Source organism: Myotis davidii, unplaced genomic scaffold, assembly GCF_000327345.1.
Source record: "Myotis davidii unplaced genomic scaffold, ASM32734v1 scaffold323, whole genome shotgun sequence".
Classification (NCBI taxonomy): Eukaryota; Metazoa; Chordata; class Mammalia; order Chiroptera; family Vespertilionidae; genus Myotis; species Myotis davidii.
In genome coordinates, this window is record NW_006295491.1 from 4,041,364 (window position 1) to 4,060,951 (window position 19,588).

The 19,588-nt window shown below is 37.0% G+C and overlaps 1 long non-coding RNA gene across 1 annotated transcript; it reads right to left on the reverse strand.

The window, feature by feature from the left end:
* Positions 1-2,329: 2,329 nt before the first annotated feature.
* On the reverse strand, positions 2,330-14,395 carry LOC107184145. The gene is made up of 3 exons (XR_001514963.1): positions 14,319-14,395; positions 6,138-6,141; positions 2,330-2,340 (listed from the first exon to the last, which is right to left on the reverse strand). It is a non-coding gene; the product is annotated as an uncharacterized LOC107184145 (long non-coding RNA).
* Between the last annotated feature and the right edge of the window lie 5,193 nt (positions 14,396-19,588).

Genomic DNA, 19,588 nt, shown 5'->3' on the forward strand with positions numbered 1-19,588 from the left:
TTTAAGTGTAGATGGTTTGAAATGAACATGTCCTTGTGACCCTGCAGTCTATATAGTTTGCAGTTTTTCAATGTTTCTGCCCTGATACAGATTCTTTTTTGTATTTTGGTGTTTTTGTTGGTCGTTTCAGTTTTGTTTTCTTTGTTTTTTTTTTTACTCTTTCTTGTGATTCACCTTTCGGTTGGCTGGTATATACCTTCAAAACATATTTATAGAAAAAATACCTAATATTCTAGATTCCGAGCTTCAGCATTTAGAGAATCTTTCTTTTGTATTTACATATGACCTACAATTGGCTGCACATCCAAATCTTGGGTTACAGTTATTTTCTTTACAAACTCTGTAGGTATCACTATCATTTCATTTTAACGTTTAATACTTGGGGGTGGGGGGAGGGAATTCTGAAGCCACCTCTCCTCAAGCTGTTTCAATCTGGATAATTAGGAGAATCTTTATTTGTCTTTAAAAATTAAAAATTCAATTGCCATATAGCTTTGTATTTTTTCTATATTAATTTCCTGTTTTTTAGTAAGTCCTTTAGATATAGAGATTCAGACAATTTTATAGATCAGGAAATTTAGCTTAATTGGATTATTTATTGGTATGGTTATTAAAATTTTTCTGGTATTGATTTTTATTTTTAATCCAATATTTTCTGGTACCTTCTGTAGGAACACATAGATATCTACTAAAAACCCATTTTCTAGCCTTTCTGCTTGCTGGGTATTTTCTCCCTCCAAAATGAATTCAAATTTTCTATAGCACCAATTTTACTATTCTTTGCTTTGGCTGCGTATATTAATTCTGCAATTGCATTTCTTCAATTTACTTGACCTCATTGTGCTCTTTTTAATTCTTCTAAGCCCATTGCTTTATCATTTTGTTTTTCATCTCAGATGTCAGAATATATTCTTTTCTTTGACTGTTAGTGTGAGCACAAGTTGATGTTTTCAAATTTGACTTTTGTTTTCAATGGTAAGTTATTTTGGGAAAAGTATATCTTTACATATTTCACATACTTAAATACTTAAAAATTATGCATTGACGAGGAGAAGTCTACTCAGGGTTAGTAATTGCCCATAAGTGCTTTGATGAGTGCTCAGGGCTAATTGCCTGAACTGTGTCATAAAAATCCTTTACTAAATTTTGAGATTTTTGACTGGTGGACTGTACTTACAAAATCAGTGATTTAGCAGTCTAAGGTGAACTGGGAGGGAGCTAAAGTTATAGGAAGTCCTATGACTTTATTATAAGGAATTTACGCAATAGCAAGTGAGGGAATTTTCTTATAGAGAAATTTCTTCTTTATTAAGATAAAACTGCTATGTTGGGAACTGGCTTCTGGATGCGTGTCATTTTTTGGCTCTACTGTTTCCTGTTTTCAATATGATCTCAATTGTGCTATTATTTTTTGTATAATTTACCAAAAAAAATGTTGTCATGTTGGTGATCCCCTCTCATTGTTGCTCATATTTGCCATTTTGTCAATCACTTTACAGCCTCTGGCTCATCTCAGTAGAAATCTGGAACAATGAACAGATAAACACCTTTTTTGTTACCAGGAGTTTTCTTTTCTATCATTTAGCCAAATGTAGTTTCTTCTGTAATTTCTGGTACACGTTTCTCACCATCCTGATTAACTTCTTCTGGAATCATGCAAAGTTGGGTTTGTTCATCAAACACTCACTATCCATCATGTTTCTCAAGATACCAAGATAAATTTAAAGAAAAAGATCCTTTTTCAAGACAGGTGAACTCTAGATGGATGAAGAGCAAGTAAACAACTACTTTAAAATGCAATGTGACTAGCTCAGTCACTCAAGTATGGGAAAAATATTTCAGTTGCTCCTCGGAGAAGTTATTTTAGAGGCTATAATTATAAGTCAAACTGAATGACGGAAATATGGGAGCTTTTCTGTTGGCCAAACAGAGAGGGCAGGGTAAAGTCGTTGCAGACGAAAGCAAAAGCATGTGCAGAAGCCCAAAGTATGAAAGTGAAAAAAAAATTAAATATTCCATTCTAAATGAATAAAGTAGATTTTGGTGTTCTAAAAGTGGATAATCATGACTTTCATTGTGTTCTTTGAAATCACTGAGAGGCTATATTGCAAAAGAAAAGAATCCAGTTACATAGAACAGCATAGCACTCCTGGTTGATATTTCATTGTTCTGTACCTTTCTACCTTATGTTCCATTATTTCATGTTATTTTTGTTGAAAAAAAATATATGGTATATTTTTATTGATTTCAGAGAGGGAAAGACAGAGAGAAACATCAATGTGAGAGAGACACATTGATTGGCTGCCTCCTGCACATGCCTGACCGGGCAGGGGATCAAGCCTGCAATTGAGGTACATGCCCTTGACTGGAATCAGACCCATGACCCTTCAGTCCGTGGGCCAACACTAACCACTGAGCAAAACTGGATTGGACTATTGAATATCTTACTGAAATTAGGACCATGTATGTCTATGATATTCTTCTGCTCTTCTAATAGAGAAAAGTATAAAAAAAAGGAATTAGTATTGATTTAATTTGAATTTTCTTACTGACCCAAGTTGGACTCCTTTGATTTCGACCCTTTATTCCTTATATATGTAATCAAGTCATCTTCCTAAAAATCTGTTGCATAATTTTCTCTGGAGATCAATGTCAACATTTCTAGGTTTCTGGAACCCATCCTTAAAACAAAAGGGACAAGACACCTTTTGCCTATCTTAATCTTTGTTACAATTTCAAAACTTACATGGCTTCTAAAAGTTAATTCAAGGTAGTGCATATTCATATCTGAACATACTTTCAGCCATCTCTGATTCAGTCATCTGGGTCTAATACTGTATTTGAACTCTTCATACACTTAAATGTTCTCTGTTACCTGAAGGTTCAGTTCACTACCTATAATAGAAGGTTGTTTTCACTCCTCTCTAGATGAATAGAGAGAGAGGATTTATATTATAAATGATATGAACTTAAGCCTGCACTTCATTTGCTACTTTGCTGGCTTAAATCATAAATAATCATGCTACAAGGGCACAATATAGAGTGTTCACTCTGCAGGGATTTCTCCCTTTATGGATAGTTCAGACCTTTCTCATCTAATCATTCTTTATTGTTATCTCGGATCCTTTACCTTTGAAATAATGAAAGATGGGTCATTGGAACAAAATTTCTTAACCAAATTGTATTTGGACAAAACAAGAGCTTATTATCTGATTGTCCATTTAAACTACTTTCCCCCAGAGAGGATTTGGAAGGTCTGCTAAGCTTAGGCCATTGCAAGGGGTTAGCAGCTAACCGTCAGCTGGAAAAGAAAGCAGTGTGTTCTCAGGATGCAGTGAGTTACAGGAAGTCATTGATCAAGGGTGTGACAGAAGACCTTCCATAGACCTCAGGCAATTTCTGAGTTGTTGTTGTTGTTTTCTTTTTCATTTCTGTGGCTGGAATATTTGAATAAAAATTATATCCCAAAGTAAACACAACTGACTTGCTGTCCATTATTTTGGTCAATCTGCATTACCTTTCTTCTTTACTGTGGATGATGGAGTAGACATCTTGAATTTATTTCCAAGCTGTCGTTTTAATTAGTATTACATTACTGTAACATAACATTTGGAATTTTAAAAATCATGCCTTTAAGAGCTTTCATTTCTTGCCTATGGGGTATACAGCTGTTTCTTAGATAATAAGGACCATTTCTATTTTTTAAAAAAAGATCTCTGGTGGCAATTTTTACATTGCTGAGGTAAACAGTCATCTGCCTCCAAAGAGGAATCCAGCTAGAATTGAAATATTGATATCTTTCTGTTTTTAATAATACATATATTAAAATGAATATACTGCACAATGAATATAGGTGCAGTATCTTTCTAAATTAGAGATACTATGTTTGTATTCTCTTTTGCTGAGGCAAATTATTTTTCTAATATTTTGATGAAAAAATTGTTTTCTTGAGAAAATTAAAAGGACTAAATAAAACTATGGTGATTATACTATTTTGTTTCTTGAAAAACTAGCAGGTGTATGCTGATGTGTAGATTTCTAACCTACAGAGAAATATATGACAATCAGATAAGCATTGGCACCTAAAATTTTCAGTTCTCTGCATAATATCCTCCCTCCCTTCATTCTGCTTCCCAGGAGCCAGAAACTGTTTTAAGGACTTTAGGACAATTGGATATGTGTTTTTCTTTGCTTGTTTGAAGGAGATAAATCATGTCTCAAACTTTATATCTAGCCAGATATCACTTATAAAAGTCGTTCTCTAAATACCCAACTATGCACGAAACATCAGTTGTTGGACATGTTGAACTTTGTGGGGAACATCAATTTTTGTTTATTTCTTACACATTCCCAGATGCTTAGAGTTGGCATCAATCTTTGTTCTATTGCACCTATACCATAGAACTTTCAATGTATGTGCATGTGTGTGTTCACATGTGCACATAAATATGTTTTGAAAGTTGTATCCTATAAAAGGATAAAGGCATAGACTTGGAGGCACACTGCCTTAGTTTTGGATCCTGGCTCTAATATTCATCTTCTGGGTGATGTTGGGGCTTATCACTTCTCTGGACCTGAATTTTCTCGCCTGTGACATTTGTTTCTGTGAGGTTTAAATGGGTGAAAGCTCCTAGACCAGGGTTCAGCTCACACTTAAACATTCTGTTATTTTCCCCCAATCTTTATTTATGTATCCATTTCTGTGTCATAGTAGATAATATATTGTTAATGGCAGTAACATTATCCATGGTATATAAGAGAGAGTCCTTGCTTGGTGTAGCTCAGAAACCTGAAAATTTATTCACTTAAATTCTGTATGAGCTTTCGTTCTTCATTATTTTCCCATAGGCCCACATTTCAATCTGGGATTCATTCTTTCTTCCTTTTCCTTACCCTCTCCCATAATTCCTGTTCTTCATCTATTTTTTTTCTGCCTCTATCTATATACTGTGTAGCCTCACCTCGGAATACCAAACCACCTATTATAATAGCCCATAGGTGCTTTTCTTGGTTTCACTCTTGCTCCATACAACCCATACTGTAACCTACAGCCAAAGTAACCTTTAAGACACATAAGCAAGAGTATAGTACCATCATGCTTAAAATCCTCTCATGTCATCCTTGTGCCTAAAATAACATCTGTTCCCCTTATCTTGACCTACCAAGCTTTTCATGCCCTCTTTGCTATCTGTTTCTCCAGCCTCATCTTGTTCCACTCTGGTCTGCCTCACTGGGCTCCAGCTCCATTCTCATTCTCCCTGCTCTTCACATTCATTCAGCTTCTTCCCCACCTTAGGGCCTGTTGGTTTTTGTGGGTAGAATGCCAACGGCTTGCCCTGTTTGGTTCTGGGCTGCAGTATTATCATTTCTTTCTGTTATGGAAACGATAGTCACACAAGTGCATAGAGTTCTCTGCTAGTGTTTTTGGCACACATGTGAAAACTGAAGTCTTGGCTTTTGTTTTTATTTTTAAATCAGTTCTCTCTCTCTCTCTCTCTCTCTCTCTCTCTCTCTCTCTCTCTCTCTCTCTCTCTCTCACACACACACACACACACACACTCATTAGTGACTCTGGGTGTTGAAATTACTAAGGGCAACAAAAGACCAGAGTTCTGAATGACATTCATACTCATGCTGCTGTATTGAGACTTAGTTCCTGGCTTACTGCTGGTTATTTTTCTTTATATCCCCGTATTTGTTTCAGGGATTTGTTGCAATTGTTGTAAATGTTTATATCTACTTATTAGGGTGATTACTTTGCATTTATGTCTCAGCAGTGTGCATACTGTAACTCACACAAAATGTTAGCTGTTAAAAACCACTGCTGGGATCGGGTTAATTAAAAATACAGAAAAGGCAGAATTTTACTGTGGGTGTAGTATCAGGCTCTGTTTGGACAGGAGTTTTGATATATTATGAAGTGGAAACTGTAAAAATTAAAAAAGAAGAAGAAAAGCCTAGTATCTGGATAGAGCCACATGCTTAAACCATGGTAACTAATTTTATACAACAAAATACATGTTTTATTTCTTTCTCCTCTTCAGATATTTTATATGCCAATAAGCATACAAAGAATGTAAATTTTTTTGTGCCATTTCCAAGTTTTCCTTCTCTACAGTCCTCCCCAATGCTTGAACCCACCTAATCTTTTTTCCTCCTCAGTGAAGGACAGTGTTAGCAGCAGCAACAGCACTTGAATTAACTTAATTTATTTTTTCGTGTATTTGCAGAATGGTGCAAGGTTTATAGCAAGGTGAATCTTTCTCAGACTCTGCATGCATTCTCTAACTACAGAGGTCACCCAAGGGTAAAAGTACCGATTGCTGGGAGTCATTTGGAAATTCCTCCTCCTTCTCCTTTCAAAGTCAGGCAAGTCATAGGCTTGCTTAATGCGAGCAACATGGGGTCTCTCTCTAATCATACAGTTAGAGGTAATTTCATCATATGTGTTGTGGGGAGTTAAGTATGACAACAGGCATTTCTATATCTGCTTGGGTGGATTAATAGTATTTAATCCACATTTATGATGGTTAGTGACACATTTTCAAAAAATGCTTAACATTATGCTGTCCAGGTTAATGCATTATTTTTAAATCCTAGTGTTAGATTTTAATGGGTATAAAATAGTTTTTTAATTCAAGGTAAATTAAAGTTCATTCAAGTTTCTGCTGTAGAAAAATTATTTTATATTCTATACACTGGCCTTCTCAATGAAAAATGGTAATTGGCGTACAATGCTACCCTTTTCATTGGCTAATCAGGGCTATATGCAAATTAACTGCCAACTAAGATTGGCAGTTAACTGCCAACAAGATGGCGGTTTATTTGCATATGTAGGCACAATGCAGGGAAGCGAAAGGGAAAACAGGAAGAAGCCCCCTGCCACTGACAGTGATCAGACAAATAGTGGGGAGCTAAGAGCTGGGGGCCGCCTTTGCCCTGCCCCCCAGCCATGATCAGAGAATCAGGCGCCTTTGCCGCCCTGGCCACTGATAGCAGGAAGTAGAGGTGGAGCCAGCGATGGGAGCTGGGCACGGTCGAAGCTGGCAGTCCCAGGAGCTAGGGGTCCCTTGCCCGGGCCTAAAGCGAAGCCCACGATCGCGGGGCCGCTGCCACTGCGGGTCCCCGCTGCCCGGGCCGGACGTCTAGGCCAGAGGCGTTAGGCCTGGACAGGGGCGGAGCCTGCAACCGCGGGGAGCTGGGGGTCCCCTGCTCAGGCCTGACACCTCTGCTGGAGGCCTCAGGCCTGGTTAAGGGGCCGATCCGGTGATTGGTGATCGGAGGGTGATGAGGATCAACTCCTCTGCCGGAGGCATCAAGCCTGGGTCGGGGGCGGAGCCGGGGATTGGGGGGATATGATGGTCCTCTTGCCCAGGCCTGAAGCCTGGGTCAGAGGCATCAGGCTTGGGCGGGGGTGGAGCAAGCGATCAGAGGGAGATGGGGGTCCCCTGCCCAGGCCTGATGCCTGGGCCAGTGGCATCAGGCCTGGGGGCAGAACCAGTGATGGGGGGAAATGTCAGAGGCGTCATCCTGGGCAAGGGGCTGATCCTGCGATTGGAGGGTGATGGGGGTCAATGCCTGAGGTCTCCCAGTATGTGAGAGGGGGCAGGCTGGGCTGAGGGACACTCTCCGCCCCTCACACACACACCCAGTGCATGAATTTCGTGCACCAGGCCCCTAGTCTATATATATAAAAGCCCAGAGACCGTTATGGCAGAATGACCAGAATGAATGGTGGCTATGACACGCACTACAGCAGCCAACCAGCCTGATCCAACTGCCAGCGGCCTCTCTCCCTGGCTGGCCCTGCCCCCAAATAGCCCCCAACACCCCTAAATCACTGCCTGGTTCCCTGGTGCATGTACATTTAGTGAAAGCACAAGGAAATAATTACCAGACCCTCCTGTCCCTGACCAGAGTATCCAGAGGGCTCTGCTAATACTGCAACCACAGTGTGGAATTCTCTCTCCATGGCCCTGCATCCCCAGTAGACATTCTAAATTAGCCAAAAAGGTGACCTAAGCATTAGCATGATGGTGGCCCTTTGCTGAGGAATGTAGAGAGGCTGGTTAGGGATTTTGTAAAATTGCAGTGCCTTGCAGATTAGGTGAGTTTTCAATCTCTTTTTAAAATGGGCGGTGAAGAGGACCCACAGGGTGCCAGGAGCAACAGTGAAGGGTAGGCACATTCAAAAACAGAAAAACTTTTAAATAAATAGACATGAAGATCACATTGGGAAAGTGAGGGCAGAGCTCCGGGAAGAACACAAAAATCATTAAAGAGCCATCATCCATCTTGATATACATTTGCAAACAACACATAAACAACTTCATCTCATGACACATGAAATGCAAAAGAGTTCTATTGTGGGTTTTCTTTTGGCCATCTTTAAAGTATAATTACATCCAGCTGGGGGAGAGCTATAGCTCCAGTATTAGACCCCATGGCCAGCCCTGCCTGATGGGCCCCCATTGGGGCAGGCAGGCCAGACCCCACCTGTGCATGAATTCATGCACTAGTCCTCTAGTATACAGAAAATGTATTATAGAAACGTACACTTGAAACATATATAATTGTATTAACCAATATCACCCCAATAAATTTTTTTAAATTTTGTTTTATTGCTTAAAGTATTACAAAGAGTATTACATATGTCTCCTTTCTTTTTTCCCCTTGACCTTCCCCCAGCCTCCCCTACCGCCCCCTCCCACCCAGTGTCTTGTGTCATGTCCATTGGTTATGCTTATATGCATGCATATAAGTCCTTCGATTGATCTCCCCAATAATTTAGTAAAAAATAAATATTCCTTTATTGTAAAAGCTCAGTGCCAATAAAGTTGTCAATAAAACATATTTGAGGCAAATGGCTTTATCTTTTTGTTAATATTTATAAGTATTCCTAAGCATTGAAAGTGTCTGTATAATAGAGAGTTGTTATTGTTTTTGATGCTTAATAGAGTGTGACATTTGGTTTCAAAATGCTTATCAACATAAATTTAGATACATAAATCTATTATATGTGCAGTTAAATATGTACATATTTATATATTGGGTAACTGAAATTCAAAGACTTTTAAGAATCACAGCTTCGTCTTTTTAGAAGTACCAGTTTAGTACTTTGACTTTTCATTTATTATGCAACTTATTTTTTCAAATTATTATAGTAATGTTTCAAACTTGTTGATTTGCTCATTTTTCATAACTACTTTTCTAGTGCTCATAGAGTTAACACCAATAAAATGCAAAATTGAAGATACCTGCTCTCTCTAATATTGAAAAATTTTAACACAAATATTGATATTTCCTTTTAACCAAGATAAAAAAATTTAATCATTTTAATGTTTAACTTGTCTTTCAAATTCTGCACAATTTTTCATTAAGGTATTTATTACATTTCAGAGAATTCCAGTAGAATGATATAAACTATATTCTATATATCTTTATAAACATGTATATTTAATTACAGAGATATTCTTGAGCCCATAAAGCATGACAGCAAAGCAGGTCAATTTCTTAAACAACAGTATTTCATTCAGTACCTTGGTGGTTGTAATTAACGTTTCTGTTTAGTTCTAATTATAGTTTTTGTATCATAGTCATTATGTTAATGGTGTTATTCAGTAGTATGTGAGATTGCATTCATTATCACTGGTGAATTAAACCTTTATTAAAGAAAAATTCCCGCAGGCCTCATTCCAGAGTTAAGTAATTATTCATTTGGTTTTATCCTAGCAATTAGCTTATATACTGTAGCACTCATTATTGAGTTTCTATACCTCACTGAATGAGATTAACCCACCATGGTAAATAAATGCCTAACAGCTCCCAAGCTCACAATGTGTTGCTTTTTAAGCATATTATTATGTAACAAAATAAGGAATCAGAATGCATTGAAGCGCCAATCTTGCTTCTAACAAATAATGTACTTGCTGGGAAGACTATGCTGTGGGCATTTTGTATTTAATTCAGAATTTTTTAAAAAATTCAGTTGAAGCCCCCCAGTGCTAAATTCACCTGTGTGGGTGTATTTTTTGTTGTTGTTTGCTTAATTCCATTCCATTATTTGCTTTCTTGTTAAATTATGTTACTAGGCCCATTTGGTGTTGATAAAAGCCTACTTTAATAGCATATACTCTAAATAGAACATCCAATTACATCTTCATTCCAAATGTATCTGGAGGGGGCCATATCGTGGCAGTCTTTTAGCTGGATGAGATCTTGAGCCATTTATTATAAATCACTAGACTTTGTTTGATCTATAGTTTTTACATAGCCCTTCATGCCATCTAAAGGTCCACCTTCAGGACGTGCCCGGCTAGCTCAGTCGGTAGAGCATGAGACTCTTAAAGGTCCACCTTCTCACTGTCCTATAGAAAAAGACCACGCAAGGTTTCAAGTTTCCATATTAATTAACAACTGATGACACTTTTTGAGAAAAAGTGTCTAATGCCCTTTTTCTTCTTGGGAATTGCTTAAGTCTACCTATTCTGCCTTCAGTCTTAAAACTTATTTTGGCTTTCCTTGAGATTCAGGTTTTCTTTCTAAGTAGCATATTTTAGGAACTTTCCCAAAAGGTTCCTACTTATTAAATGTACTGGTATTATTTTCATGTTTTATTTTTGAGCTTTATAAAAATGTTAAGTCTATGTTATTTCTCCAGAAATGTTGAACATCTGGTATGACAATTGTAATTGTTGTTTATATTCATTATGACTTTAACTTTGATTCTCAGCCATCATATTTTGAAATACCATGTTTGCTTTAAGTTACCTAATCAAAATGTTATAGGCATCTTATAAAAAAACAATGAGTTCATTTTAAAGGGAAACAAAATAAAAACCCATATGCTTAGTTTTGAGATAGTAGTTACAAAAATGCAGTGTTGAGGGACTTGTAATTTAGCCATCACAATTTCATAAGCAATTGCTCCCCAGTCCTCGGGATTAAGAATATGGTTTCCATAGTAATTCTGGATTCTAAACATGCTCATCTTTGCCTTAAATTGATAGTAAATAGTTTGAATAGAAAATGACCTGTCTGTTTGCCATGGTTACACTTTAGTGTTGTAAAAAAGAGAAATACACTACCTGTTTAAAAATAGGCTACTCATAGGGCATCATAATGGGTTCCAAGTCTGTAAAATCACAACCCCTTGATTGCCAGTGTTAACAAAAGCTTGTTCTTTAATTACCTATATTGCATTCGGCTTCTGTCTCCTTCCAAAACCCAATTATCGCTAATAGCAGCAGTAAACTGTACTTCTGTGTTCATGGCTGTTCATTGTAAAGTGCTCTGTTTGATCATCATTTGTCTTCATGCCTTAACAAATCAGGTTCAGATTTTCTCTGGACACCTCCAGTTTAGCAGTCTTTATCTTGCCTGCATATATGTAAACAGAAATCTTATATAACGTGAATGTCTTTTTTATGTTTTCTAACCAGAGACTGTTTCCTAAAGGATGAAAACCATGCTATTTTCCTCAGTTCTAACTAACAGTTTTTTAATGCGGTAATCCCATCACCTCACACCAAAGGGGCATTTTGAAATTCATAGAAAGGAGATAGAGAACTTTTATTTATCCCTTTTTCCTACAAATCCGTTTTCTCCCAGTATGGTGTTCATTGCCTAACCACCCTCTGCAGCTCAGATTCACATGTTCTCCTGCAGAGACCAGCAGCCTGCCTTCTGGAGCTGAATCCAGAATAATGCCCGAGTTAATTTCTGATTTAATTTTGCTGCTGTCCAACTGTGGTAGAAACCCGGCTCAGAGGATCGAATGTAACATTCGGCACTTTGCCTCAGTCTCTGTTTCTCGCGCACACCAGGCATTGTTTCCATGAAAACTAATAGGCTCTGAGTGGAAATGGAGAAAAAGACACATGGAAGATAAACAAGAAGGACAGAAATTTGAAATAGCTCTGTTGCTTTATTGAAAATTAACGTCACTGGACTGTATGTAGACGGTAGGTACTGTTGTGGCAATGGGGAAAGATGAGTAATTTTTTTCCCCTCTAACACGGCTTCTTCTCCTTCCCATGTCTTTAGAATAGACAAGAAAACGCGTGGACCATGAGGCAAGGAGGCTTCCATGCCATTCTGTACTGTTACCTGTAATTATTTTGACTGTCATGTTCTTTTTGAAGAAGTGTTCTGATTTGGTCTATCCCCAAAACTGACCTTCCTCTGTATCAGCTAGTCAGCCATGAGAACCTTTCCACTCAGTGTTCATTGATATCAGCAATATTGATGTCCACTTGGCTTATGTCAGCAATGCAGAATGTCAAGCTCTACCCCAAACTACCCATTCATGATGTCCTGGGCAGCACAGATACAGAATTTTAATCTTAACAAGATCTCCAAAGAATTCATAGATGACAATGATATTATGTATGAGCCTATTTAGGTACAATATATCTAGAGAGGTGACTAATATCTAAGTAATAGATAAAGTCTATCAAAGCACACGTTGTTATGGTATAGTATCTTTACTTTTTCATTTTCTAACACTTTATTTAAAAAGATGTCTCTTGACAAATAGAAGTTTGCTTCTTAACAGCTCTCAGGCTTCCATACCTTCCTGCTAGCTTAGATCTGGGCTTTTTTAAGTAGTTCCAAGGGACTTCACATTTATCTTCTATCCATTCCACAGCCATTTGACCATTTATATTCTGGGCATATGGCTTTTCCAAAATCTCATTTTAATCTTTAGTCATTTATCACTTCTTTTCCTTGACAGTGTAATAAGCAACCTCATAAAATGATTCAAGACAAGATATTCCTATTGGGACTAATCCAAATTTTGATAAAATTCAGGCTTTTCTAATGGAAATGTTTCCTTTTGAAAGTGATCCTCAATGTCAGGTATTGCCTCAGGATAGATATGTTATTCCTTCCGTTTTATTGGCTTCATGTTGCCATTGACAAGAAACTCACCACACTAGAATATGTTTTCTTCCCCCCACCCCCCCAATTTCAAAATTGAAAATAAAATCAAAGTTGATATATTTTATTCCTGTTTTTTCTTTGGTACTTCCTAATCAAGTCTGATAATACTTAGTGTAAGACCCATTATTTCTTTCAAACTACTTCCAGTGATGACTAAAATTAAGGTCTTGGTGTCATGTAAAAAATTCTAAATTTGAGTTTGTTTTAAGAATTACTCCAGTTTTCTCCCAGACTGGTACAATTTACTGTACAGAAAAATGATACTTTGCATCTTAATTTTTTAAAAGTGTATTATTGACACATATTTATATTATTAATCAATATAATAAGTTTATATTTGAGCCAGTTAGCTCTTTTGAATGGAGCATATTAGAAAGACCTAGCATTATGGATTCATTTATTTTATGAACTAATTAGCTTGATACAACAAATCCATTCTGTATCACTACACAAGAATGAATTCCTTTTTAAAGATAGCTTTCTTATATATACATCTCAGGATCATATGAGTCATCCAATAAGAGAGCATGAATTCCAAATTCCTCATGACAACTTATAAGAGAAAAAACTTTCAACTATATTTTTGGCATATTAAGGCAGCAACATGATAATTTTATTTAAAATATTACATGTAAGAATAATTCTCACATTTTTAAGTCTTTGGTGATTTCTCAGAAAGTTAAATAAAATAATGTGACAAGTTCTTTTTGAAAATGCTTACATGCCAACACTAATGAGGAATAAATAGAAAATGTTCTTTAATTTGCAACAAGGCTATGAATCTCATGGGTATATGGGGCAAAACTTTTTTTTTTTAACCAGTTCACTAGCAGATCATATGAAAACCTAAATGAATGGGGAGATAGATATATATATATATTTTCTATTTCTAACTGCTATCCCAAGTAAAGTAAAATGTGGTTTGAAACATGAAGCTTCCTTTAAAAAATCTGAATTGAAATCTGAGATTTTAGCATAAATCATCAGAGAAACTGCTAAAATCCATTTTAGAAAGGGATGCAGAGAGTAACAATATAGATAAAAATGCTGAACTCATGAAACTTTTTGAGTTGTTACTCGACTGTAACAATAATTACTGTAGGCACAGACACCATTTAGAATGGTTATTAAATTTGGTCCCTATAACTTATCATTTTGATCCCAAAGTGAGGCTCTGTATTTTATCTCATCATTTGCTTTCATTAGGATCCATAATTGTAATCACTAGGTTTAAGATACTGATTTCAATCCTAATTTTAGAAAATATATTTTTATTGTTTTAGAGAGAGAGAAAGAAAGATGGAGAGAGAGAGAGACAGAGAAATAAACATTGATTGGCTGCCTCCTGCGTGAACTCAGATTGGGGACCAAACAACCTGGTATGTGCCCCGACCAGTAATTGGACCTGTGATCTTTTGGTTCATGGGGCAACATTCAACCAACTGAGCCACGCTGGCCAGGACTCAATCCTAATTTTGAAATGAGATTTCTGGAGTGTCAAATGTGTACAAACTAAAAAACTCGATAATGTACATTAGAAATAACTGTACATATCCTCTGTTCTCTGTTAAATAGTTAGAAACTCAGACATTTATATAAATACACATATCTAAACACAGGGCTTTGGCAGGAATATGGACTTATCTTACCTTGACAGTCACGCTGACCTTTTAGCCACCACTCTCTCAGTCACTCATAACTAATGCTAAGTTTTGAGCCATGGAGAAGATTGCATTAAAGTGCAGAAAAGAAGTGCTGCTGCAGGCCTGTCTACAGGTGACATTGTTTCACAAGGAGGAGCTGTTGTCAACATAGTGTCTCTTGACTGCTTCTGGGTTAAAGATAAAAAAATGAACATGTGGCTATGATCAAATCACAGTGTATTAGGTATCATATTAGCATGCAATGCTTGTAAAGGGTATTTCTAACCCAAAAGAGAGGGGAAAGGTGGTCTTTTGATAAGCTGAAACTCTTAATTTTAATGTACTATAGTCAAGCTCATCTGTCTTTTCTTCTTTACTTTGTATCGTTCCTGAAGAGTATCTCAATGCGTTTTCTGAACTACATTATATTAATCTTTCCCTTTTCCCTCAAGACAATACAATATGTTAGGCTGATATTTGTTATCAATTTAATAACTTCTGTCAATGTGCCACGGACCACTAAAAACATTGTGCTTATTATTTCTGCCAATCCATTTGATCTTAGAGCTTGCTAATCTGTTTTTCTTTAGTTTCCATATAATTTTTAATGAAACCTTTTTAAAGCCCAATTAAAACAAAACAGAGAGATAGCAGGTCTCTAATTTACTTTATCCTTTAAGCTTGATATCCTATGAGAGATATTAAATACAGCACAATAGACCACATATGCATCTATAAATTATGTAAGCCTATCTTTAGTCAAGCAATTAATCTTGCTCTTTTGGGAAAAACCCAAGGGGAAATAACTCGAGTTATCTTATATTTCAAGAAACAACATGCACAAAACACTGGAATGTTGCTGTTTAGCCTAACTCAAATGCCAGAAATATATATATAATCGAAACATCACTTTGCTCCTAAAGACAATTACTAGATTACCTGATTCATAAATGTTTGCTTAGATCTAGAAAACAGTATAAGGTGAAGTATTTATAATTATAGAAAAGTATGTTATTTATATATTTATAGAAAAATTATCCCATGAGGGTTTCTTGCCAAATGCCTTTAATTCATTTGGAGAATGAGGGAATGAATATAAATATATGCATGTTTAATCTCTCCTCTTTTCATTGGTAACCAAATTTCTAAACTGGTAGAGGTAGCATTATGTCTAGCTAAAATAATGTGTATGTTACCCATTGAGAGTTTAACTTGGTCAGGATTATTCTGAAAAAATTTTAAAGAATACTTTATTAAATTTAAAACTTAAATTATTTCCTAATTTATCAAAATTCTTTACTGGAAATCTACCAATAAAAAGATAAAATTATCACATTTAAACTTCTCCAAATTATCTCTCAATTTTAAAAATATATCTGATAATTTAAAATATATATTTTCAAGGCATCTATGTATGTACTTTTCCTACAAGTTCTGCAATTGCTTGGCTTATATATTTAAATGAATTCTCTATATTAAATGAGTTCTATATACTTAAATGAATTCAATACTTACCAGCTTCATCCTTTTATCTTTCCTTCCTTCATGTTTGCCATGGCTTCTTCACTCTGTGTGTGTGTGTGTGTGTGTGTGTGTGTGTGTGTATCTTTATACTTGGTTTAATACAAGTATACAAGGGTTTGCATCTTTTTTTTTCCTCAAAATTTTATAAGTATTCTTCTTCTTTCATTGAATGTTGTTTTGGAAAAACTGAAGCCAGTTATTACTAGCTGTTGGAAATAATTCGCAGTCCCAAAGGATACATTTTATATCCTTAAGTTTAGTTAGCTTGTCATGGTCTTGTTGTTGTGTAAGCTTGACTAAGCTATAGTTCCCAGTTGTTCAACACTCACCTACATGCTGCTGCAAAGGTATTCTGTAGATGTGACTAAAGTGCATAATCAGTTGATGTAAATGAAGGAGATTATCCTAGATAATCCGCACAGGCCTGATACAATTAGTTAACAGTCCTTTAAAACAGAGCTGAGGCGTCCCTGAAGAAGAAATTCTTCCTGTGTATAATAACTTCTTTCTATGCCCCCAGAATGCCAGCCTGCCCTTTCGGATAGCCTGCTCTATGGATTTGGGACTTGCCTAAGCAGTCCCCACAATTGAATAAGCCAATTTGTGGCAATAAAGCCCTCTGCCTCTCTAGTTGAACACTGATTGACAAAGGTCATCTAAAAATGTGTAACTGGGTGGCAGGTGAAGGTTAGAAGAATATTGAAGACTCTGCTTGAAAAATAGAAAAAGAAAAGCCTGGATTGTCTTGAACAGCCTGTTAGTAGAATTATGAACATTTATGATTCTGCTAAGGTCTCAGAAGGAAGTGAGGAGTATGATAGAGAAAATCTAAACAACCTTAGAGAATATCTAAATCACAAAGAGACTGTTGATAGAAATAATGGAAGTTAAAGGTACTGCTAATGAGGGCTCCAAAGAAAATGAAGGACATGTTATTAGAAACTTAGGGAAAGGAGATGCTTGTTATATAGTGGGCAAAAGCTCAGTGGAATTGTGGTCTATAGCTTATGTAGAAAGTACAAGTTGTATGCTATGACCTTGAACATTTAGCTGAAGAGATTTCCAAGCAAAAGTTTGAATGTGAAGCCTAGGTACTTCTGCTACTTATAGTAAAATGCAGGAGAATAAGATGATAGAACTGTTACACAAAAAGGAACCAGATGTTTTGGAAAATTCTCAACTCATTCAGAACCAGTTATTTTGGAAAATTTTCAATTCATTCAGATTGTGAAAGATACTAAAACTGAGTGTCACCATTAGGAAAATATACAGTAGAATAAAGCTGAGAGTATGGCTGGACAACCTTTTGTTAATAACCTCAGACAGATATATATAAAAAAAATCAGTTACACAAAGGTTTTTTTTTATGGAGGGAAAAAAGTGTGACCAATAGAACCTCCCAGTGACCTAAGCAGAAGTCAAGAATGGGGATGGAATTTTCCAGGAAAGAAGTGTAGAGAAGCCTCATGTCTAATGGAGTGAATCTCCCATACATGGGAGAACTACAAGTTTTTTGAGATGTTTATATCAGAAGAACACTTCCAGCTTGAACCAAGAAGGACAGAGAGTATGAAATGAAATCATGTTACTAGACGTAAGTTTATAGTCAGGAAACAGACTCATTAAACTTCTCATCAACAGATCCTTTCTATCCTTCTTGAAAATAGAAACAAAAGAATAAAAAAGGAAGGAAGGAAGGAAGGAAGGAAGGAAGGAAGGAAGGAAGGAAGGAAGGAAGGAAGAGTGATCAGAAAGGATAAAATAAAAGGAAGGAAGGACGGAAGGAAAGAAGGAAGGAAGGAAGGAAGGAAGGAAGGAAGGAAGGAAGGAAGGAAGGAAGGGAGGGAGGAAGGAAGGGTGGGAGGAAGGAAGGAAGATTCAGAAGGCAGAACTGAAAACCACAGAGGATTTATTTCCAACTCTTGAAATCTAATGGAATTTATAAGCTAGAATTTCAAAAACATTCCTTCTTTTTTCTTTCTACTTTTCTGTCTTGAATGGAAGTGTTTAAACTTTTTATCTTATGCTTGTTTCGTTGTTGTATTCTGGGGGCAGACAATTGGTTCCTAAGTTTCAGAGGTCCATAGAGAGGAATTGAACCTAAGATGGATTATACTGAGTTTCACTCATACCAAATTTAGAATATTTAAATGATTACATTTGGGACTTTTGAGCTGATGAGATTTTTGGATTTTGGCTTGACACTGTAAATGTAGAGACTTTAGGGGACATTGGGATGGGATGAGTGTATTTTGCATGTGGGGTAGACATTAATTTTTCCTCCTTTGGCTCCATCTTAACTGTCATTCTGAGGTGTGGCATGGATTAGGTTTCTTAGTGACACTTTTTGTCTCTTCTATATTCTATCACACAAGGGTCTTGTTATTCCCCCAAAAGGTCCCTAAAGAGGTCTTTCAAAACTGTGATTCTTCCTTTTAGACATATCTGTATTTTGTCTGAAATCTGAGGAAGTTTGAATCCACTTTAGGCATTCTTTTTCATTTAGGTCTGCATTTATTGTTTCTATCAAATATTCTTCAAGGTTATTGGAGTTTGTGGGAATTTCCATGTTTCACTAAGATGTAAATACTAGAGGCCTAGTGCACAAAATTTGTGCACGGGTAGGATCTCTAGACCTCGCCAGCAATCAGGGCTGATTGGGGTCTTCCTTCCCCCAGCTGCCAGCCGCTGGCTGGGCCTTCCTTCATTCTGTGCCACCCCATGGTGGTCAGTGCATGTCATAGTGAGTGGTCAAACTCCCAGTCAAACTCCAGAGGACCCAATTTGCACATTAGCCTTTTATATAGGACTAGAGGCCCAGTGCACAAATTCGTGCATGGGTGGGGTCAGGCTGACCCACCCAAATGGGGGCCAATCAGGGCCAGGCCTGTAGGGGGGAGGGGCCATGGGAGATTGGCTGCTGGCCTTGCCCCCCATCAGGGTGGGTGGCTGGCCAGGGAGAGGGGCTGCAGGAAGTTGGCCAGCTGGCCCTGCCCCTGATTGGAATGGGGAGGCTGGTGGGAGCTGGGCTGGCTGTTGGGTGGGAGGAGCCACAGGAGGTTGGCTGGCTGGCCCCACTCCTGATCAGGCTGGTTGGCCCGCTGCAGTGGGCATCATAGTGACCGGTCATTCAGGTCATTCTGGTGTTCCTATTGCTGGCATATATATAGATAGATACGTATTTTGTTGACAGATTAAAATGTGATTTGTGGGGAGATATCACTGGAGAGAAGAGAAAAAAACTTGCTTTTGCTATACTATCTTTAACCAAATATATTATTACTTGTTGCTATCTATAAATAAATCAAGCCATGAAATTGGACAGTTGCTAAATAAGTGAATTTTTTCAGTTATTAATTAGCTTGTACCCAACTTATTAATTAGCTTGTACCCAACTTTGTTTTAGAAAGAGTTAATTTTTTACTCTATGAAACAGCATGGTATTATATTCCTCTCTTGAGTCTAAAGAGAGTGCT